The 23,932-nt window shown below is 44.0% G+C and overlaps 1 protein-coding gene across 7 annotated transcripts in view; it reads right to left on the bottom strand.

The window, feature by feature from the left end:
* The window catches only part of LOC139556921 (membrane-associated guanylate kinase, WW and PDZ domain-containing protein 1-like), a 132,523-nt gene extending 109,206 nt beyond the window's left edge, over positions 1–23,317 (bottom strand). For 4 of the 7 annotated variants that reach the window (XM_071371063.1, XM_071371066.1, XM_071371068.1 and 1 more), the window contains exon 1: positions 22,956–23,313. The gene's annotated coding sequence lies outside the window, so the exon portion shown is untranslated. Of the gene's footprint in view, positions 1–11,353; positions 11,635–22,955 lie in introns of those variants that run through there. The other 3 variants (XM_071371070.1, XM_071371069.1, XM_071371064.1) reach the window with 3 other exon arrangements.
* Positions 23,318–23,932: the final 615 nt, after the last annotated feature.

Raw genomic sequence — 23,932 nt, 5'->3', positions numbered from 1 at the left:
CAAAACATGCTGGGAAACAGAGGGTTAAATAGAAGTAGCTTGATTGGGAAATGAAAACCAGGTGTGTATGGAAACAAGACAAGACAAATGGATATATGAAAAATGGAGCGGCGATGGCTAGAAAGCCAGCGACGTCGATCGCCACCCGAACAAGGAGAGGAGCCGACTTCGACAGAAGTCGTGACAGGAACTGACAGCATTTTAGCAAGATGGAATCGTATTAATATCTGTTCATATACACCCCCAGGAAGAATCACACTTTTTAAACATTTTCTGACAAGCGACTACTTACATATGGTAATTCTTACATTTTCATAAATTCTTTAAATGTTTGGTAATTACGTATACTAACGCATTTGTGAAAATTCTATAGCAATATAGAGGCGGAAAGTGTCTTTGCGTATGGACAATTAATAGACACTGCAGTAAATAAAACCGAATAAAAATATCTGTCTTGTCCACGACCAGTATACACAGACCGGTGCTCTATAGCCAATCAGAGCTACAGTATTCCTTCATACAAACAGGCCATTTGCCACACGGGCCTGCCATCTTTAACTTTGAACTGAACTATGTGTTTATAGGCAGTTACAACTATGCAACTTTAGATCATTAAAACACATTCACCAAAAGCCACAAAATACCCCTGAATAGATTTCTGCAAATATGTAAACACCACTGGAGTCCTCTTACATTTGGGAACTTTACAGTCCTGTTGATCAAACAACCATGAAAAGGTAGTCTCTCTCTCCCTCAGTTTTGCACATCAACAACAGCAACATCAACAACTAATGCTTGCCAGAGCAAGATGATCTAAATTCTAACAAAGGAATATTAGAAAAACCCTCTCAAACTTTTTCAGTTATTTGACCGTCAAAATTCCACTGAGAAACTATGGGGAATTGTAGCCTCCTCATCCTTCTGCAGTTTTCCTGCCAATGCATGCTTGTCTCAACCAAGCACCCAAGCTAACTAGCTAATGTTGGCTAGCTAGCTACTTCCAGACACAAATGAGAGAACATCTCACTCTGACCATTTTATTCACCATAGCAGAGCTGGTTAGGCTGTTTACATGTTATCTAGAGTGTTCTTGACTAACTATTACTATTTTGTTTAGTTTTACTGACACCGGCCTTAGACCGCTGCGCCACTCAGGAGCCCCAGCCTTAGTTACATTAGTCCGTTTTTGTCCAGAATATTGAGTCATTGAAACCGAAACAGTGCATCCCGAATGGAGGCAACAAACAATGTACCAGGTCAGCTGTGATTTACAACCTGATAGCAATCTTTTTTGGACTACTAAGACATGTCTTGGTGAATTATATTAATCATGCAATGAACTGCATCCATCTATTCTGCCAACAATGCCTTAGTGTACGTCATGGAACGTTGAGTCAAATTGAACCTATTTTTAAAACCTCTTATAAAGTTGGCTTTGTACCATAAACTGGGAATTAGATTTTTTTGACTGGTATTATGATTATTTATTTTTTTCATATCTGCAAAATAGATAAACCGCTGTCAGTTCCACTTTAAACTTTAGGTCAGTGGTTACGTTTTTGTGCTAAACGTGAAATGTTTTTCTGCAATGGGAAGTAATAGTTGTAAATTTCGATTGGGAAATACCTAATGGTTGTGTTTTTGTATTCTTATGATTGGGACCTACTGGCTTATTATCTCCGAGTGAATGGACTGCTTATCCTTTAACATCATGCTGTATCCTTTAACATCATGCCGTTCCTGGAGAAGTGGATATATGCAAAAGAATGGCGAAAAATGTGTGAAAAATCCTGTATATTAAAAATTAGTTTTCGTATATATTTCAGGTTTTCACTCTCAAAACCACTTTTTGATATATCGAAAGAATACAATAATGTGATGGTCTAAGTCTACAACAATGCTTAAACCACATCAATCTGATTGGGTGGGCCTGATAGGGCCTGGCTCACCAGTGAGTGGGCCTCTGTCCACCCAGACCCATCCTTGTCTACACCCCTGATGCAAACAGCGCATGATGACAATTGCACATCACAAATAGCCTACTAATCAACACTTAGGACTAACCTTTTTAAATGCCTGGTTTGCATACCCATTGTTGGCTTAGTTAGCATTACCCTACCGGCTACCGATGTCATTCATCTATGAGCTACGCCATGACAAAACCAGTTGAGAGCTGCACACTTTTTCTGCCTGCAGATTATATTCCGCTGAAACTAGGCTGTGTGTGGCACGCATGTGAGTATACTTTGTGCATGATTTCTCTATTGTACTACATAATTGATAAAACGTTTACCTCCACTACTCTACTATGATAATCATCCGTAGGATTTAAAAAGTGAGCATACGAGGTGCCCACTGAAAAATAAAGTGGGTATCCGGCGTATAACTGCATATAGACTACACTACACCACTGGCCCTTTGTGTTATAAAGTGCACTCTCCGATATGAGTGCCCTGGTAATACGGTTGCTGTTCTTTCAGAATCATGAACCTGTCACACACTGAAGGCCTATAGGTTCGCCACTGCACAAACATGTCTATCTATCATAGAAATAAAGACTGTTAAGATACTGTATTAATGTTTCAAGAAATAAGTGAATATACACTGCTCATAAAAATAAAGGGAACACTAAAATAACACATCCTAGATCTGAATGAATTAAATATTCTTATTAAATACTTTTTTCTTTACATAGTTGAATGTGCTGACAACAAAATCACAAAAATATTATCAATGGAAATCAAATTTATCAACCCATGGAGGTCTGGATTTGGAGTCACACTCAAAATTAAAGTGGAAAACCACACTACAGGCTGATCCAACTTTGATGTAATGTCCTTAAAACAAGTAAAAATGAGGCTCAGTAGTGTGTGTGGCCTCCACGTGCCTGTATGACCTCCCTACAACGCCTGGGCATGCTCCTGATGAGGTGGCGGATGGTCTCCTGAGGCATCTCCTCCCAGACCTGGACAAAAGCATCCGCCAACTCCTGGACAGTCTGTGGTGCAACGTGGCGTTGGTGGATGGAGCGAAACATGATGTCCCAGATGTGCTCAATTGGATTCAGGTCTGGGGAACGGGCGGGCCAGTCCATAGCATCAATGCCTTCCTCTTGCAGGAACTGCTGACACACTCCAGCCACATGAGGTCTAGCATTGTCTTGCATTAGCAGGAACCCAGGGCCAACCGCACCAGCATATGGTCTCAAAAGGGGTCTGAGGATCTCATCTCGGTACCTAATGGCAGTCAGGCTACCTCTGGCGAGCACATGGAGGGCTGTGCGGCCCCCCAAAGAAATGCTACCCCACACCATGACTGACCCACCACCAAACCGGTCATGCTGGAGGATGTTGCAGGCAGCAGAACGTTCTCCACGGCGTCTCCAGACTCTGTCACGTCTGTCACGTGCTCAGTGTGAACCTGCTTTCATCTGTGAAGAGCACAGGGCGCCAGTGGCGAATTTGCCAATCTTGGTGTTCTCTGGCAAATGCCAAACATCCTGCACGGTGTTGGGCTGTAAGCACAACCCCCACCTGTGGACGTCGGGCCCTCATACCACCCTCATGGAGTCTGTTCCTGACCGTTTGAGCAGACACATGCACATTTGTGGCCTGCTGGAGGTCATTTTGCAGGGCTCCGGCAGTGCTCCTCCTGCTCAAAGGCGGAGGTAGCGGTCCTGCTGCTGGGTTGTTGCCCTCCTACGGGCTCCTCCACGTCTCCTGATGTACTGGCCTGTCTCCTGGTAGCGCCTCCATGCTCTGGACACTACGCTGACAGACACAGCAAACCTTCTTGCCACAGCTTGCATTGATGTGCCATCCTGGATGAGCTGCACTACCTGAGCCACTTGTGTGGGTTGTAGACTCCATCTCATGCTAACACTAGAGTGAAAGCACCGCCAGCATTCAAAAGTGACCAAAACATCAGCCAGGAAGCATAGGAACTGAGAAGTGGTCTGTGGTCACCACCTGCAGAACCACTCCTTTATTGGGGGTGTCTTGCTAATTGCCTATAATTTCCACCTGTTGTCTATTCCATTTGCACAACAGCATGTGAAATTTATTGTCAATCAGTGTTGCTTCCTAAGTGGACAGTTTGATTTCACAGAAGTGTGATTGACTTGGAGTTACATTGTGTTGCTTAAGTGTTCCCTTTATTTTTTTGAGCAGTGTATTTGGCCTGGGGAAGCGGTTTTCTGCGCTGACTGAATGAAAGCTGGTAATTATAATTTTTTTACTCAGCTTGTCTCGGCTGGTCTAGGGAATAAATTACTTGTCCTCACTGTCAGAGACCGAGTCAAGAACGAGTACAAATGTATCCAACACAAGGCCGAGACACTCAGAGGCCGAGTACTACAACACTGGTAGTAGCAACTACACAGGTTATTCAAGCAAGAGCATGATCATCACTCAAGATTCATTCAGACCCTTTTGGCTCGAGCGATCTAAGCAGTCAATCCAAAGTGCCTCTCTCTAGCAATTTCCTCACTATATTGCCAGTTCTAGAGGAAAGAATTTCAAGGTAGAGGCTGGGCCCTGATTGGCATTCACGTAATGCCGTGCAATTGCAAAGTACAGTGCCTTGCAAAAGTATTCATCCCTCTTGGCGTTTTTCCTATTTGGTTGCATTACAACCTGTAATTTAAATGGATTTATTTGGATTCCATGTAATGGACATACACAAAATAGTCAACATTGGTGAAGTGAAATGAAAAAAATTACTTGTTTCAGAAAAAATTAAAATAATCACCTGTATGCAATCTAGGTGTCACATGATCTGTCACATGATCTCAGTATATATACACCTGTTCTGAAAGACCCCAGTGTCTGCAACACCACTAAGCAAGGGCCACCACCAAGCAAGCGGCACCATGAAGACCAAGGTCCAAGCTCTCCAAAAAGGTCAGGGACAGGTCAGGGACAAAGTTGTGGAGAAGTACAGATCAGGGTTGGACTTTAAGAAAATAACCAAAACTTTGAACATCCCCGGAGCACCATTAAATCATTATTAAAAAATGGAAAGAATATGGCACCACAATAAACCTGCCAGAGAGGGCCGCCCACCAACACTCACGGACCAGGCATGGAGGGCATTAATCAGAGAGGCAACAAAGAGACCAAAGAAAACCCTGAAGGAGCTGCAAAGCTCCACAGCGGAGATTGGAGTAGCTGTCCATAGAACCACTTTAAGCCATACATTCCACAGAGCTAGGCTTTACTGAAGAGTGGCCAGAAAAAAGCCATTGCTTAAAGAAAAAAATAAGCAAACACGTTTGTTGTTCGCCAAAATGCATGTGGGAGACTCCCCAAACATATGGAAGAAGGTACTCTGGTCAGATAAGCCTAAAATTTTGCTTTTTGGCCATCAAGGAAAACGCTGTCTGGCGCAAACCAACACCTCTCATCACCTCGAGAACACCATCCCAACAGTGAAAGCATGCTGGTGGTAGCATCATGCTCTGGGGATGTTTTTCATCGGCAGGGACTAAGAAACTGGTCAGAATGAAAGGAATGATGGATTGCGCCTTATACAGGGAAATTCTTGAGGGAAACCTGTTTCAGTCTTCCAGAGATTTGAGACTGGGACAGAGGTTCACCTTCCATCAGGACAATGACCCTAAGCATACTGCCAAAGCAATACTCCAGTGGTTTAAGGGGAAACATTTAAATGTCTTGGAATGGCCTAGTCAAAGCCCAGACCTCAATCCAATTGAGAATCTGTGGTATGACTTAAAGATTGCTGTACACCAGTGGAACCCATCCAATTTGAAGGAGCTGGAGCAGTTTTGCACTGAAGAATGGGCAAAAATCCCAGTGGCTAGATGTGCCAGGCTTATAGAGACATACGCCAAGAGACTTGCAGCTATAATTGCTGCTAAAGGTGGCTCTACAAAGTGTTGACTTTGGGTGGATGTACACTCAAGTTTTCTGCTTTTTTGTCTTATTTCTTGTTTGTTTCACCCCCAAAAATATTTTGCTCTTCAAAGTGGTAGGCATGTTGTGTAAAACAAATGATACAACCCCCAAAATTTTGGGGGGGAATTCCAGGTTTTAAGGCAAGAAATAGGAAAAATGCCAAGGGGGTGAATCATTTTGCAAGCCACTGTACATATTTTTGGTGCGGATAGGTTTTTCGTGTTAGGTTTTTTGTGTTCGGCTGTTCTTAATTTGAGTGAGCGTTTCCTCTGACCAATGTAAAGAAGCCCACAAGGGCATTTGAGCATGTCAACAACGTGTTGTACTACAATTCATGATGTTTTTTTGTCTTGTATTCTTTACCCAAACATGGGTGATAGAATACTTTTGTGTCACTTGAGTTAGAAAAATGTGTACAATGACCGCAGCCGTAGAAACCATAAGGGGAACCAGGTGCAATATTTGGGAGTACACTGTGCATGATGTTGCAACCCCTCCTAAAGCATATCAGGCAATGGAGGCTGCTGAAGGGAGGATAGCTCATAATAATGTCTGGAACAGAGCGAATGGAATGGCATCAAACACATGGAAACCATGTGTTTGATTTATTTAATACCATTCCACTGATTCCGCTCCAGCCATTACCACAAGCCCATCCTCCCCAATTAAGGTGCCACTGACTGCCTGTGATCAGGGGAGGGTTACATGCTGACCAGACCGCTCATGCCCGTGCGTCCGAGCGCATGTTGATTTTGTCTACCCACACCAGAAGTGATAAGGACACGCAGGTTGAAATATCAAAACGAACTCTGAACCAACTTTATTCATTTGGGGACAGGTCAAAAAGCATAAAAAAATGTATGGCAATTTAGCTAGCTAGCTTGCTGTTGCTAGCTAATTTGTCCTGGGATATAAACATTGGGTTGTTATTTTACCTCAAATGCACAAGGTCCTCTACTCCGACAATTAATCCACAGATAAAAGGTAAACCGAGTTCGTTATTCGTAATCTCTTCTCCTTCAGGCTTCTTCTTCTTCTTTGGACTTTATATGGTGGTTGGCAACCAACTTTAAGGTGCATTACCACTAAGTACAGGACTGGAGTGTGGACCTCAGTTCATCTTTCAATCACCCACGTGGGTATATGCTCCTAAAAACCAATGAGGAGATGGGAGAGGTGGAAATTGCAGCACGTCAAGAGTCACAAATAGAACCAAGTTCTATTTTAGCGCATGGCCAAACAGACACTCAGATTTCAGCTTTAGTCTCAAAATCATTTGATTTGCTGCAGTTTCGCCTTAGTCTAAGGAATTGACCAGTAGGAATATTGCATTTGAAAGGTTTAGGATGATTTCTAATATACCTTAGAACTGTATTCTTACTGAGAGGTTTGAGAAAAATAGTAGTTTCAAGCATATCGCTGCCACCTTAAAAATAGTGAGGTCCAGGAAATTGAACGGGTTACATGCCGTGTGTCTGGTGCGAGCTTTCTTTAACAGACCCGGGATATCCACTTATGTGACCAACTTTTTGCCTGTTTTGCTAATCCAGCTCGCGGCAGGGCGCTCTCTAAACAGAGTCTCTCTCACTGGATCGTGGAGGCATATAGCAGCAAGGGTTACCTAGCGGTGTACACGCCCACTCCACAAAGGTTCTGGCAGCGTCTTGGGCATTGTTTAAAGGGTTAACTATAGGGGCTATTTGTGCTGCGGTGAGCTGGGCATCACCACACACTTTTGTCAGGTTTTATGCTTATGGCTGGGGCAGGGAAATGTCACTAGGGAGAACTATGTGCACAATACCCAGACTGCTGCATCTGGCGGGGTCAGATCTGGGTGGTCTGCCATGGGCAGTTTCATTTAGCATATGTTGGGTTGGGGTGTGATTATATTTCCATGTAGTATGTTCTACCGAAGTTGACTGACTGAAAGGGAACTCCTCTTTCTATTCTGGTTAGAGTCAGTTTGCGCTGTTCTGTGAAGGGAGTAGTACACAGCGCTGCACGAGATCTTCAGTTTCTTGGCAATTTCTCGCATGGAATAGCCTTCATTTCTCAGAAGAAGAATAGACTGACGAGTTTCAGAAGAAAATACTTTGTTTCTGGCCATTTTGAACCTGTAATCGAACCCAGAAATGCTGATGCTCCAGATACTCAATTAGTCTAAATAAGGCCAGTTTTTTTGCTTATTTATTCAGCACAACAGTTTTCAGCTGTGCTAACATAATTTCAAAAGGGTTTTCTAATGATCAATTAGCCTTTTAAAATGATAAACTTGGATTAGCTAACACAATGTGCCATTGGAACACAGGTACAGCTCCCGCTCAGCCCAGTCAAAACTGTTCGCTGCTCTGGCACCCCAATGGTGGAACAAACTCCCCCACGACGCCAGGTCAGCGGAATCAATCACCACCTTCCGGAGACACCTGAAACCCCACCTCTTTAAGGAATACCTAGGATAGGATAAAGTAATCCTTCTAACCCCCCCCCCCCCCCTTAGAGTTAGATGCACTATTGTAAAGTGGTTGTTCCACTGGACATCATAAGGTGAATGCACCAACTTGTAAGTCGCTCTGGATAAGAGCGTCTGCTAAATGACTTAAATGTAAATGTAAATGTAAGGTATGATGGTTGCTGATAATGGGCCTCTGTACGCCTATGTAGATATTCCATTAAAAATCAGCCGTTTCCAGCTACAATAGTCATTTACAACATTAACAATGTCTACACTCTATTTCTGATCAATTTGATGTTATTTTAAAGCACAAAAAACACGCTTTTCTTTCAAAAACAAGGACATTTCTAAGTGACCCAAAACTTTTGAACGGTAGTGTACATATTACCTCTATTACCTCGACTATTACCTCTGCCCCCGCACATTGACTCTGTACTGGTACCACCTGTATATAGCCTCACTACTGTTATTTTACTGCTGCTCTTTAACTATTTGTTATTTTATATTTATCCATTTTTTACTTAACACTTATCTTTCTTAAAACTGCATTGTTGGTTAAGGGCTTGTAAGTAAGGCCTACACTTGTTGTATTCAGCGCATGTGACAAATACAATTTGATTTGAAACACAAGCAATGGACATTGGGCCAGTGCAAATCTGTCCTTTGGTCTGATGAGTCCAAATATAATATTTTTGGTTCCAACCGCCGTGTCTTTGTTAGAAGCAGAGTAGGTGATCTGTAGTTCCATGTGTAGTTCCCATCGTGAAGCATTGAGGAGGAAGTGTGATGGTGTGGGGGTGCTTTGCTGTTGACACTGTCGGGATTCATTTAGAATTCAAAGCACACTTAACCAGCATGGCTACCACAGCATTCTGCAGCGATACGCCATCCCATCTGGTTTGTGCTTAGTGGGACTATCATTTGTTTTTCGACAGAACAATGACTCAACACACCTCCAGGCTGTATAAGGGCTATTTGAGCCAAGAAGGAGAGTGATGGAGTGCTCAGCACATGTGGGAACTCCTTCAAGACTGTTGGGAAAGCATTCCAGGTGACTACCTCATGAAGCTGGTTGAGACAATGCCAAGATTTTGCAAAGTTGTTATCAAGGCAAAGGGTGGCTACTTAAAATAATATAAAATATAAAATATATTTTGATTTGTTTAACACTTTTTTGGTTACTACATGATTCCATATGTGTTATTTCATAGTTGATGTCTTCACTATTATTCTACAATGTAGAAAATGGTCCAAAAAAATATAAACCCTTGAATGAGTAAGTGTGTCCAAACTTTTGACTGGTACTGTATATTTTTTAAGCTTAATTATCCAGATACCTTGCTAAAATACACAAAATACATTTTCCCATTTTTTCTTCTGTCCCTACTAAAAGCTCGGCCAGCACATGCATGCCGGATGAAAGAGGGAGAAAAGAGCTTTAAACCTTCCATTTAGAACAACAAATGGTGCCGACAGATAGGGCTGCCGTTCTTCTAGCTCATAGGAAACTTTGCAGTATTTCGTTTTTTTGGTATTATTTCTTACATTATTAGCCCAGAATTGTTTTGTGTTATTACATACAGCCGGGAATAACTTTTGGATATCAGAGTGGAGGTAACTCACCAGCATTACAACCAGGATACTGTATCTTAGTTCATGCCGCTCTGACATTGCTCACCCAAATATTTATATATGCTTAATTCCATTCCTTGACTTTACATTTGTGTGTTTTGTTGTAAAATTGGTAGATATTACTCGTTAGAAATTACGGCACTGTTAGAGCTAGAAACACAATCATTTTGCTACACCCACAATAACATCTGCTGAACATGTATATGTGAAAAATAACATTTGATTTGATTTGTAAAGAGTAAGCTGTGAGACAGAGGGGAGGGAGTTAGTACCCCATTCATAGATGCTAACCGCTTTAGCGCCTATTGACCATTGTGTCTTCTGACCGGGGGTGTTTTGTTAAGAGCCCCGACCCTTGCTCTAAATGTTAACTCGCATAGCATGCAGTACAGTTTTGGAAACATAAGGAACTTTCATTTCAGCGAGAAATTATTTTCAAAAACCAAAAAGGTTAAACTACTACACACCTTTATAGGGTTATGGTTCCCACATTGCCATATATCCATGTTACAGTGCTTGTTAACGGAAAACAGATGAAAGACAGGTGATTAGCACAAGTTGTCCATTCTATCTGCGTCTTCAAACACCTGTGCATAAAACGGAAGAGGGACACCACAAATGTGTTGTCAGTGAAAAATACTGTCAGCTGCAACTGTGTTAAAACATTGTACAGTAAGTGTGTATTTTGCTCTGCGAAATGATCATGATGTTAAATGAAAGTATAGGGATTCAAGTTTATAGAACTGTACCGCAATTGAGAATCGATTCATGTTTAGATGGAGTGTTTGGCTGTTTTGGCTGACAGCGCCAATTCAACTTTAAACAGTACATGTAAGGTCCTTGGACTATAAAGAGTAACGTTAGTCTCATTTAGTCCATTATTGGGCTAGGGGTTAGTAGACAGGCACAGCCAGAGATTTATGTATATAGAGAGAGAGAGCAAGAGAGAGAGAGAGAGAGAGACGCTGTGCAGCCATACGGGATAACGTCCTTCAGCAATAGGCGAGTGTGTGAACAGATCAGCATTTAAAACAGCCATTCCGCTCTTCAAACACTGTCTCCGCACACAGACAAACACACACACACACACACTCAGACAAGTTGCTTCGTTATCTCACAAACGCACACGCAATCTGCTCAGCCATCACACACACACACGCACAGCACAACACATCACAGTTCAATATCACCACAGATCTGCAGAAGCACGGATTCAATCAGTATTTCAACTTAATATCGCACAGAAATATTCTCCCCCTCTCCCTTGCTCTATCCGTCTATCATCCCCCACCCCCACCAGCTAATCTCAGAAGCTAGGGCAACACTACACACAGGAGGAAAGGTACAGATTTACCTCAGTGGCGTTCCTGCTCCTCTCCCTCTCTTTTATTCCACAGAAATATTCCTAGCAGCATATATCCAAACAGGCTGAAATCTATGGGTCTTACTCCACCCAAAACCATCCATGGATCATCTAGTCATTCTTCTGTTAACATAGTGCTACCCTACTCCCCCGCTAGCTCATGCAGGCACACACAGCCAGCTATCGGCAGCTGCTTCCTTTCCTTCAAAGCTCTACAAGCAGAGCAAAGCAAATTAAAGGTCCAGCCCAGCTTAGAGCCTAAACCAATGTGAGCTATTCACACTCCAGCTCCTGTCTAAGGCTAATGGCTGCAGCCCCACAGCCCCCTGCATGCATGCCCCCGCCCACAGCAACTCCGATATCTTCTCTCTCCCTCTATTTCTCTGTTTCTCTGTTTCTGTCTCTATCTCCAGGGCCCTATAAAATCCATTACATTTTTGGCCTGATTCCATTGAGTGTTTTCCCAAATTCCTTTTATTTTTCCAGGTTTCCATTTCCCTCTGGTTTTCCAGGTTTCCATTTCCCTCTGGTTTTCCAGGTTTCCATTTCCCTCTGGTTTTCCAGGTTTCCATTTCCCTCTGGTTTTCCAGGTTTCCATTTTCAAAATCATACTTTTTAAATAGAAAACAAAATAATTAAACCACATAAGGAGTCTACTTTGAGGACTCTGACTTTTTTTGGAAATTTTGATTTTTGGGTGTAGTTACCCTTTAATTTCAGTGCACACCTAGCAATAGGCTGTGGTTTTGCTGTTTTTGAAGCTCTCTCTTTATCTCTAAATATCTCCCTCTTCCCCAAAACCCAAGCCTTCAACCCTTTCTCCCTCTCTCTCTTTTACACACATACACAGACTCATGACTCTTACCAACACATGCTCCCTCCTGAAAAAACTAGGCATTCTCATCAGCCTCATGTAGGTATTGTAAAAGAGTGTAAATCAACACAACAAGTACTGAGCTATGGCAGGCGGTAAGGGATATTGTAATGGCTGAGGTATGGGGTTGGGTCTACACCCAAGGTAAGGGTTGGGGGCAGGGGGCAGGGGATAGGGTTGGGGGGTACTGCATAAGAGTATGATTGGTAATGAAGATGGGGTAAGGGCTGCTGTAAGAGTATAGATGAATGTGAAGAGGGTGCTATAGCTATGGCTCTGGACTGAGAAGCTTGGACTGGGCCAAGAGGCAGGACTACAGAGAGGACAAGGGCAGGATTAGTGTTGAGAGATGCAGACCCAGAGTAAAGCTAGATAAGGCAGGCCCATTCCTGCATGGATATAGCCTGTTGCACAGGGTTCATCCAAGCTTGCCCACCAACCGTGTGAGCTGCACTCATGGCGACAGGACTACAGTTAACTTTGTTTACAGTTACCTTCAAATTCACACATTCAGAAGATTTTGCTGAAGTAGAGTATATTGTGATAAATTGCAAGCCACACTACCTGCCTAGAGAGTTTTCAGCTATACTTTTTGTGGCTGTTTATTTTCCACCACAGACAGATGCTGGCACTAAGACCGCACTCAGTCAGCTGTATAAGAAAACAAGCAAACAGGAAAGCACTGACCCAAAGGCGGCGTTCCTAGTGGCCGGAGACTTTAATGCAGGGAATCTTTAAAAAAAATTGCGATCACCTGTACTCCACAAACAGAGACCCGTACAAAGCTCTCCCTCTCCCTCCATTTGGTAAATCCGATCACAACTCTATCCTCCCGATTCCTGCTTACAAGCTAAAGTTAAAGCAGGAAGCACCAGTGACTCGGTCTATAAAAAAGTGGTCAGATGAAGCAGATGCTAAATTACAGGACTGTTTTGCTATCACAGACTGGAACATGTTCCGGGATTCTTCCGATGGCATTGAGGAGTACACCACATCAGTCACTGGCTTTATCAATAAGTGTATCGAGGACGTCGTCCCCACAGTGACTGTACCCCAAGCAGAAGCCATGGATTACAGGCAACATTCGTACTGAGCTAAAGGGTAGAGCTGCCGCTTTCAAGGTGCGTGACTCTAACCCGGAAGCTTACAAGAAATCCTGCTATACCCTGCGACGAACCATCAAACAGGCAAAGCGTCAATACGGGGCTAAGATTGAATCATACTACACCGGCTCCGACGCTCGTCTTATGTGGCAGGGCTTGCAAACTATTACAGACTGCAAAGGGAAGCACAGCCGTGAGCTGCCCAGTGACACGAGCCTACCAGACGAGCTAAATCACTTCTATGCTCGCTTCGAGGCAAGCAACACTGAGGCATGCATGAGAGCATCAGCTGTTGACTGTGAAATCGGATGACTGTGTAATCACGCTCTCCGTAGCCGACATGAGTAAGACCTTTAACTTCTCTAGGGTAGGGGGCAGCATTCGGAATTTTGGATGAAATGCATGCGCAAATTAAACTGCCTGCTTCTCGGGCCCAGAAGATATGATATGCATATAACTGGTAGATTTGGATAGAAAACACTCTAAAGTTTCCAAAACTGTTAAAATAGTGTCTGTGAGTATAACAGAACTGATTTGGAAAAATCCATTCAGGAAGTCTTTTTTTTTAATGGTTTTGTAGTTTTCTATTCAATGCCATTACAGTATCCATTGACTTAGGACTCAAATTGCAGTTTCTATGCCTTCCACTAGATGTCAACAGTCTTTAGAAATTGTTTCAGGCTTGTATTCTGAAAAATGAGGAAGTAAGAGCAGTCTGAATGAGTGGACCCTAAAGTGTCACAGAGCATTTTCATGAGCGAGACCGAGAGAGTGCGTTTCTTGTTTACCTTTTAAATTGACGACGTTATTGTCCGGTTGAAATATTATCGATTATTTAGGCTAAAAACAACCTGAGGATTGATATAAATATAAATAAACATCGCTTGACATGTTTCTATGAACTTTACGGATACAATTTGGATTTTTTTGTCTTCCTGTTTTGACTGCGTTTGAGCCTGTGGATTACTGAAGAAAACGCACAAACAAAACTGAGGTTTTTGGATATAAAGAGACTTTATCGAACAAAAGGAACATTTATTGAGTAAATGAAGATCATATGAAGATCATCAAAGGTAAGGGATTCATTTTATCTCTATTTCTGACTTGTGTAACTGTTCTACTTGGCTGGTTACTGTTTGTAATGATTTGTCTAGTGGGCTATGTTCTCAAATAATCGTAATGTATGCTTTCGCCGTAAAGCATTTTTTAAATCTGACACCGTGGTTGGATTCACAAGAAGTTAATCTTTAAACCTATGTAAAATATGTTTTGTTTTCTGAATTTTTATAATGAGTATTTCTGAATTTGGCGCCGAGCAGTTTCACTGGCTGTTGAAGAGGTGGGACGCTAACGTCTCACGTACCCAAGAGAGGTTAAACAGGTCAACATACACATACAACATTTCATTGATATTTTCAACATGTCCCTGATTAAGTCTGTAATACCAACATGTTTCAAGCAGACCACCATAGTCCCTGTTTCCAAGAACACAAAGGCAACCTACCTAAATGACTACAGACCCGTAGCACTCACATCCGTAGCCATGAAATGCTTTGAAAGGCTGGTAATGGCTTACATCAACACCATTATCCCAGAAACCCTAGACCCACTCCAATTTGCATACTTCCCAAAAAGATCCACAGTTGATGCAATCTCTATTGCACTCCACACTGCCCTTTCCCACCTGGACAAAAGGAACACTTATGTGAGAATGCTATTCATTGACTACAGCTCAGCGTTCAACACCATAGTACCCTCAAAGCTCATCACTAAGCTAAGGATCCTGGGACTAAACAGCTCCCTCTGCAACTGGATCGTGGACTTCCTGACGGGCTGCCCCCAGGTGGTGAGGGTAGGTAGCAACACATCTGCCACGGTGATCCTCAAACTGGAGCCCCCCAAGGGTGCGTGCTCTGTCCCCTCCTGTACTCCCTCTTCACAAACGACTGCATGGCCAGGCATGACTCCAACACCATCATTAAGTTTGCAGATGACAAAACAGTGGTAGGCCTGATCACCGACAACTACGAGACAGCCTATAGGGAGGAGGTCAGAGACCTGGACGGGTGGTGCCAGAATTACAACCTCTCCCTCAACGTAACCAAGACTAAGGAGATGATTGTGGACTACAGGAAAAGGAGGACCGAGTACGCCCCCATTCTCATCGACGGGGCTGTAGTGGAGCAGGTTGAGAGCTTCAAGATCCTTGGTGTCCACATCACCAACAAACTAGAATGGTCCAAACACAAAGCCGATTCCCCCTCAGCAAACTAAAAAGATTTGGAATGGGTCGTGAGATCCTCAAAAGGTTCTACAGCTGCAACATCGAGAGCACCCTGACTGGTTGCATTACTGCCTGGTACGGAAATTGCTCGGCCTCCGACCGCAAGGCACTACAGAGGGTAGTGCGTACAGCCCAGTACATCACTGGGGCTAAGCTGCCTGCCATCCAGGACCTCTACACCAGGCGGTGTCAGAGGAAGGCCCCAAAAATTGTCAAAGACCCCAGCCACCCCAGTCATAGACTGTTCTCTCTACTATCGCATGGCAAGCGGTACCGGAGTGCCAAGTCTAGGACAAAAAGGCTTCTCAACAGTTTTTACCCCCAAACCATAAGACTCCTGAACAGGTAATCAAATGGCTACCCGGACTATTTGCATTGTGTGCCCCCCCAACCCTTATTTTACGCTGCTGCTACTCTCTGTTTATCATATATGCACTGTCACATTACTATACATTCATGTACATATGTACATACTACCTCAATTGGCCCGACCAAGCAGTGCTCCAGTACATTGGCTAACCGGGCTATCTGCATTGTGTCCCGCCACCCACCACCCGCCAACCCCTCTTTGTATGCATTTCACCTGTTGAATTCAGTGCACGTGACAAATAAACTTTGATTTGATTTTATTAAGATCATGTCAAATAGTATAATAATTGGGTGTGAAATATAAGCTAAGTGTCACGCCCTGACCTTAGAGAGCCTTTTTATGTCTCTATTTGGTTTGGTCAGGGTGTGATTTGGGGTCGGCATTCTATGCTTTGAAAGGTAGCCCTTTCCCTCCTTTCACTGTGGGTAGTTTACTTTTGTTAGTGGCACCTATGCCCTGTAAGCTTCACGGTTGTTCTTTCGTTTCTTGTTTTGTTGGCGACATTCTAATAAAAGGAAAATGTACGCTCACCACGCTGCACTTTGGTCTTCTTCCAGCGTCGGCCGTGACACTAAGAGTCTCTATTTTTTTTAATTAAGGCATATATACATGTTTTCCAACCATTTTCCATCCTAAAATGTGGAATAAGCAAAGGCTTAGATTTTTGTTCAAACTGATGGAAAAGGGGTCTCTACGGGATCGGTATCCCTCCACCAGGACGGTTGAGCTAACGTGCGCTAATGTGATTAGCATGACGTTATAAGTAACAAGAAAGATTCCCAGGACATTCTTATATGTGCAGAAAGCTTCAATTCTTGTTAATCTAACAGCACTGTCCAATTTACAGTAGCTATTACAGTGAAAAAATAACATGGTATTGTTTGAGGAGAGTGCACGACAACAAAACTTTTATCACAGCAACTGGTTTGATACATTCATCTCTGAAGGTAAATAATGTACTTACATTCAGTAATCTTGCTCTGAGTTGTCATCCTGAGGGTCCCAGAGATAAAATGTAGCATAGTTTTGTTTGATAAAAAAATTGAAATTTGGTTAGTCGGCCCTGGCCGGACCAAATCTGAACCGATCATATTAGATGTTTTATTTATTTAACTAGGCAAATCAGTTAAGAACAAATTCTTATTTACAATGACAACCTACCCCTAACCTGGACGACGCTGGGCCAATTGTGCACCACCCTATGGGGCTCCCAATCACAGCCGTTTGTGATACAGCCTGGAATCGAACCAGGGACTGTAGTGACACCTCTAGCACTGAGATGCAGTGCCTTAGATATAACTCACTAACTGCACCTACTTCCTGACTCCCTGCGTCCATGTTACAGAATACTACCTCAACAAATGGAAGCAACAGTTAACCAAGACATCTACCAGATGGTCGGAGAACAGGGCCACCTACTTCGTCAACACCATGACAAGCTGTCTCATTTGGGGACGGCTATGGATAAGGTCCTCCGTGTTCTTCGACGAGTCGACATTACTCAAGGGGCATGATCTCCAAATAGCGAAGGATTCTCTACCACAAGTCGACCCAGCAAGCCAGTACCCCATACAGCAGTCCGTCCTGCTCAGTGATGTCCGATTGTCCCTACCGGACAAATATGACAGGACTTTATTGAAATGCCGTGGCATCCTACTCCAGTGCTCCATTTATTTCACTCATCAGATGGGGGTCCCCACCACAGAGAGGTCCAAGTTTGCCACGGTTATTTCTCCGCTGACTGGACCAGGCGTTGGAGTGGGCCACGGCTATCTGGGAGAGAGGAGAGGAAGAGCTGGGTTCCTATGAGGGGTTCATGGCTCAGGAGGGTCTTTGACCATCCACCAGAGGACAGAGATGGGGGTGAGCACCTACTCCAACTATGGCAGGATGGCCAGACCACGGCGGAGTATGCACTAACCTTTCAGACAGTGGCAACATCCGTCGGATGGAATGAGCCGGTGCTCCAGAGCCTACTCAGAAGACGATTGTGCGAAGAGGTCCAGACGAAGTTGGCGTGCCGAGATGGCAACCTACCCTTGGACGCCCTCATCGCCCTCATCGATGGCAACCTACCCTTGGACGCCCTCATCGCCCTCATCGATGGCCATCTGTCTGGATATTCTTCTTCGGGAGCGTCGGTATCCTCATCGCCTTTCTCCCTCCTCCGTTGTCAGAGCCTGAACCCATGGAGGTGAGGGCCACACGTCTCTCTGCGTCTGAGCGAAGCCGTCGTAGACAGCTGGGGCTCTGTCCTTATTGAGGAGGGGCACTAGCTTCAACGGTGTCCGCTACGTTCTAACCGGGGTTCCGTGAGAGCAGAGGGAGAGCCACGTGATCATCTGTCTCCTGGGTTAGGTTGTGAGTATTACATCGTCATCCCTTTTCCGCCAAACCTTTCTTCGTAATGACTTCCTTACACCCTTGATTACTTACACTTTATATCGCACTCATTTGTTATCAGTCATCGGGTAGTATTTTTGTATGTTTCTATGTAAGACGCTTCTCTTGTTTAGTATCGCTCCATGTTCGTTATTATTCATCTCACTAACTGCACCTGCTCCCTGACTCCGCATTAGACACCCCATTCGTTCTGGAGAAATCTTTGAATCTTAAATTTGAACCATAATATTGTTACCAAACATTGCATCTGCACAATGTTTTTGTGACATTTTCGGTGTAAATTGTTCAAAGTATTCGTTGTGCATATACTGTAGTTGCATGGCTTGTTCAACTTTGAAATCAATGGTTTTTGTTTGGGAATACATTGTAAAATGGAAAAAAACTGAGTCAAAGCTTAATTCTGTTATCGTGGAATTGCGCTTTCGTGGAGGATGTTTTCGTGGGGAGGTGACATTTCTCAACGTGCTACGACTGTATTTCTAACCTGCTTCGCAAAAGCTACCCACACTGGGATGAACAACAAATGACATCCACAGCAATATGTGTCTCTGCAGTAGTGAAGTTGAGTGAATCAGAATGGGATATCAGCCAGTCGAATACAACAGAATACAACAGCGTGTGAGACATCCCAAAGCCGTGGGAAGGAAGGATCTAATGCTATTTTTAGTCTTTGAGGACAAATCATTTCCCGCCCTGTGATCCTCTGATTGTTTGGTGAGAAATTATAGATGGCCACAGGAACACTTCCTGTATCCTATCACATGCTCTGCCAGGAGTTAGCTGGCCTAACTCACGAAGAGCAACAGACACGTACGCACACACAGACAAACACACGTGCACACTCACACAATATATGTATGAGAACAAACGTTGTTTACACAGACACCCACATACAGTACAGTAGTCACACAAACACGATCACAGGATCACACACAAGAGGGAGTCAAATATCTCAAGGACATCTGACAGAAGCAGTGAATCTGTCTTCGTCACGGACAGTTGAACTCTGCCCGTCCTCAAAAAACGTGATAGTAACATAACTAAAGTCCATCATCCACCATGAATTCCATATCACTAGATTCATCGGAAAAATTTCATGATGCTTTCCTGCTCTATTAATAGCTCGGAGAGATTGGACATGGCTTATTCAGCTCTCTCTCTCTCTCCCACCCACCCTCTCTCTCTCCCCCTCTCTCTCTCTCAATTTCTATTTAAGGGGCTTTATTGGCATGGGAAACATATGTTTACATTGCCAAAGCAAGTGAAATAGATAATAAACAAAATTGAAATTAACAATAAAAAATGTACAGTCAACATTACCAGTTCCAAAAGAATAAAAACATTTCAAATGTCGTACGTCTATTTACAGTGTTGTAATGATGTGCAAATAGTTAAAGTACAAAAGGGAAAATAAATAAACAAATATAGGTTGTATTTACAATGTTGTTTGTTCTTCACTGCTTGCCCTTTTTTTATTGTGGCAACAGGTCACACATCTTGCTGCTGTGATGGCACACTGTGGTATTTCACCCAACAGATATGGGAGTTTATCAAAATTGGATTTGTTTTCGAATTTGTGGTTCTGTGTAATCTGAGGGAAATATATGTCTCTAATATGGTCATACATTTGGACGGAGGTTAGGAAGTGCAGCTCAGTTTCCACCTCATTTTGTGGGCAGTGTGCACATAGCCTGTCTTCACTTGAGAGCCAGGTCTGCCTACGGTGGCCTTTCTCAATAGCAAGGCTATGCTCACTGAGTCTGTACATAGTCAAAGATTTCCTTAAATTTGGGTCAGTCACAGTGGTCAGGTATTCTGCAACTGTGTACTCTCTGTTTAGGACCAAATAGCGTTCTAGTTTGTTCAGTTTTTTTGAAAATTCTTTCCAATGTGTTAAGTAATTTTATTTTATTTTTCTCCTGATTTGGTTGGGTCTAATTGTGTTGCTGTCCTGGGGCTCTGTGGGGTGTGCTTGTGTTTGTGAACAGAGCCCCAGGACCAGCTTGCTTAGGGGACTCTTCTCCAGGTTAATTTCTCTGCAGGTGATGGCTTCGTTATGGAAGGTTTGGGAATTTTTCTTTTTAGGTGGTTGTAGAATTTAACATCTCTTTTCTGGATTTTGATCATTATTGGGTATCGGCCTAATTGTGCTCTGCATGCATTATTTGGTGTTGTACGTTGGTACAGAGAGGATTTTTTTTGCAGAATTCTGCATGCAGAGTCTCAATTTGGTGTTTGTTCAATTTTGTGAATTCGTGGTTGGTGAGCGGACCCCAGACCACACAACTATAAAGGGCAGGGTTCTATAACTGATTCAAGTATTTTTACCAGATCCTAATGTCTAATTTTATGTTCCTTTTGATGGCATAGAAGGCTCTTCTTGCCTTGTCTCTCAGGTCGTTCCCAGCTTTGTGGAGTTACCTGTGGCGCTGATGTTTAGGCAGAGGTATGTATAGTTTTTTTGTGTGCTCTAGGGAAACAGTGTCTAGATGGAATTTGTATTTGTGGTCCAGGCAACTGGACCGTTTTTGGAACAGCATCATATATATTTTTTAATTTACTGTCAGGGCCTTAGTGCTGATGTTTGCCCTCCTTGGTTGGGTACAGAAGCACCATATCATCATCACACAGTAGACACTTGACTTCAGATTCTAGTAGGGTGAGGCTGGGTGGCCTACTCCCTCTCCCTATCCCCTGGTTATTGGGCTTGCTTGATTGGATAGAGCACCAAACTGCATTTTTGTCTTAAAATAACAGTACCTGGTATCAGAATGAATGGGTCACTATTATGATGATGTATGACTTTACACAGACCATTGTGGTCCTAGGTGTAGACTCTGTAGTAACTCAAAACAAAACCAATGGAATATCTTAAAACCATCCAATCGCTAGGTGCAAAATCACCTTGTAGAAGAATGACCACTACATTAGCAGAAGCATACAATACAAAAAGGTAAGGAGATACATATTTGTGGTTGTTCGGGAGGAGCTGCACATTGGTATAAAGTGTACCATAGTGAAAACAATGGCTGCCAACCCCAGTGCCCTCTACCACCCACTCTTACTGTGGGGTTACCAATCACACTGACACTAAAACCACAATCAGGTTGTTTAGTCCGTTTGTCCTGTCAATGACATCATTGTTATTGTGTTTAGTGTGTGTTTGTGTGTCTCCCTGTGTGTGTGTGTGTGTGTGTGTGTGTTTGTTCACATACTTAGGGTTGAATACCGCTTCAAAACACATACATTACACATGCATGACAAACATGTTGTGTGCATAAATACAGGCAGAGCATATGCACGCACACACACACACACACACACACACACACACACACACACACACACACACACACACACACACACACACACACACACACACACACACACACACACACACACACACACACACACACACACACACACACACACACACACACACACACACACACACACACACACACACACACACACACACACACACACACACAAATATGCACACACACAAAAGCACACACACAAAAGCACACACTACTCAGCACCTGTCATCACGCCATTACTATGAACAAACACATATTTGCCCAGTTTCCTTAAAGCTATTGCTTCAACATTATGATTCTCGAACCGTTAGCACAGGCGCTAGTCTGTGGCTACATGAGGGAAATATTAACCGAGTGACTGTGAAAAGCAGGCTAACAGAAGCTGGGGCCCAGCCATCCGTTACAGGGCTGAATGGCCATAATTAGCATGAGGCTCTCCGGCAGCATCCTTCAATGCAGCGACACATACACAATGGCGAGTGCCACGCTTCCCCCTGCCGTTCCCCCAGAAAAGCCCTTTGTCCCCGCAGCATCTGGAACTGACCTCCATGCATTATGGGGCTGGTGACCCCCCTCTCCCCCCTCCTCTCCTCTCTTATCCACCCCTACTCAAAAGGTACCTGCTAAAAGGGATCCTTGGAACGTCCTTACCCCCATTGAAGTTGAAATAAAAAATGGTTAAGGTGAGGATTAAGGGTAGGGGTTGAGGTAAGGGTTGGAGTTTAGGGTAGGAACGTCCCAAGGATTCCGGATAGCACTGACCCTCTGCCTCCACAGCAACCCCCCCCCCCCATATCTCTATCTTCTTCCCTTTTTTACACTCACACACACCTCCCCCAGCCCTCCCTCTCGTTCAGCTACGGAGTGCAGCAGTCTCTGGCTCCTTGAAAAGAGAGTCTGTATACTATTGGGCCCTTACACAAAGCCAGAGGGGTGAATTAAAAACCGAAAGAGGAAAAAAGCTCCATGGCTACTGGCCATCTGTCCCTCTGGGTTGGAAGTGCCTGGCTCAGTGTGCCCGCCTTGCCCTCCCCTTCCTTCACCTCATCCCCACCCCCAACCCCACCTACCCCGATTCCCTTAGCTTATATATACACACAATCAACCATAATAACATTCTGCCATGCATCTCCTTCCTTGCTTCTCTGCATACATCACAGGCTTCACCAAACAGATGATAGATGGCAACAACGAAGGAGACTGGGAAGAGAAGGAGAAATAAGGAGTGCTGCCACTTGCCTGAACGTGGAGAGCCGGAGCCAGTGAATCAAGCCGTAATCCTGTCTTTGTGTGAGCGGCAACCAGAAAAATGTGTCTCAAACAATGATTTCCAGAGCTTGGCAGTGGAGTGGAAAACGAGACAGCGAGAGAGTGAGAGTGAGCGAGAGGGAGGAAGGCAGAGAGTGAGTGAGGGAGAGCGAGCTAGAGAGAGAGAGCAGCAGCAGAAACGGAGACAGCAGGAGCGTGCGACAGAGAGAGAGAGAGTTAGGAGCCACCTTCAAGCCACAGGGACGCTGACAGAGAGAGGGAGCGGAGAGAGAAATCAGGTGGGGGAGGGAGGGTTGGTCAATTGGTTTGCTGCGTGGCTCGAACACTGGGATAATGCTGAGATAACCCTCATGTCAGAGCAGCAGCTGTAGACGTGAGAGGGAAGTGAATCCCGAGAGAGAGAGAGAGAGAGAGAGAGAGAGAGAGAGAGAGAGAGAGAGAGAGAGAGAGAGAGAGAGAGAGAGAGAGAGAGAGAGAGAGAGAGAGAGAGAGAGAGAGAGAGAGAGAGAGAGAGAGAGAGAGAGAGAGAGAGAGAGAGAGAGAGAGAGAGAGAGAGAGAGAGAGAGAGAGAGAGAGAGAGTTCTCTGTCAGTTGTGACATTTGGGGCACATAATAACAATGGCCATTTGTAGCAACAGGGCTGGGATGGAGGAAAGAGGGGAAGGAGGGGTGGTTATGGGAAGGGGTGGGAGTTCACATGGCGAGTGTTCTCTTCCTAGAAACACAAAACAACACTCAAGCCTCTGGCGGAGAAACAGGCACCTGTTCGAGTCTGGCATAGGGAGACAAGCAGGGGGCAGAGAGATAGAAACACATGTGCAGGGAAAGGTGGAGGAGGAGGGAGACAAAGGGAAAGAGAGGACATAAGAGGAGTGTGGGTCCATTTTATTTCACTGCTTTGGCAATGGAAGATTTGTCTTGTCATGGCATAGAACCATTTGAATTGA

This window comes from Salvelinus alpinus, chromosome 28 (assembly GCF_045679555.1).
Source record: "Salvelinus alpinus chromosome 28, SLU_Salpinus.1, whole genome shotgun sequence".
NCBI classification, from domain to species: domain Eukaryota; kingdom Metazoa; phylum Chordata; class Actinopteri; order Salmoniformes; family Salmonidae; genus Salvelinus; species Salvelinus alpinus.
This window is presented reverse-complemented; position numbering and strand designations above follow the sequence as displayed.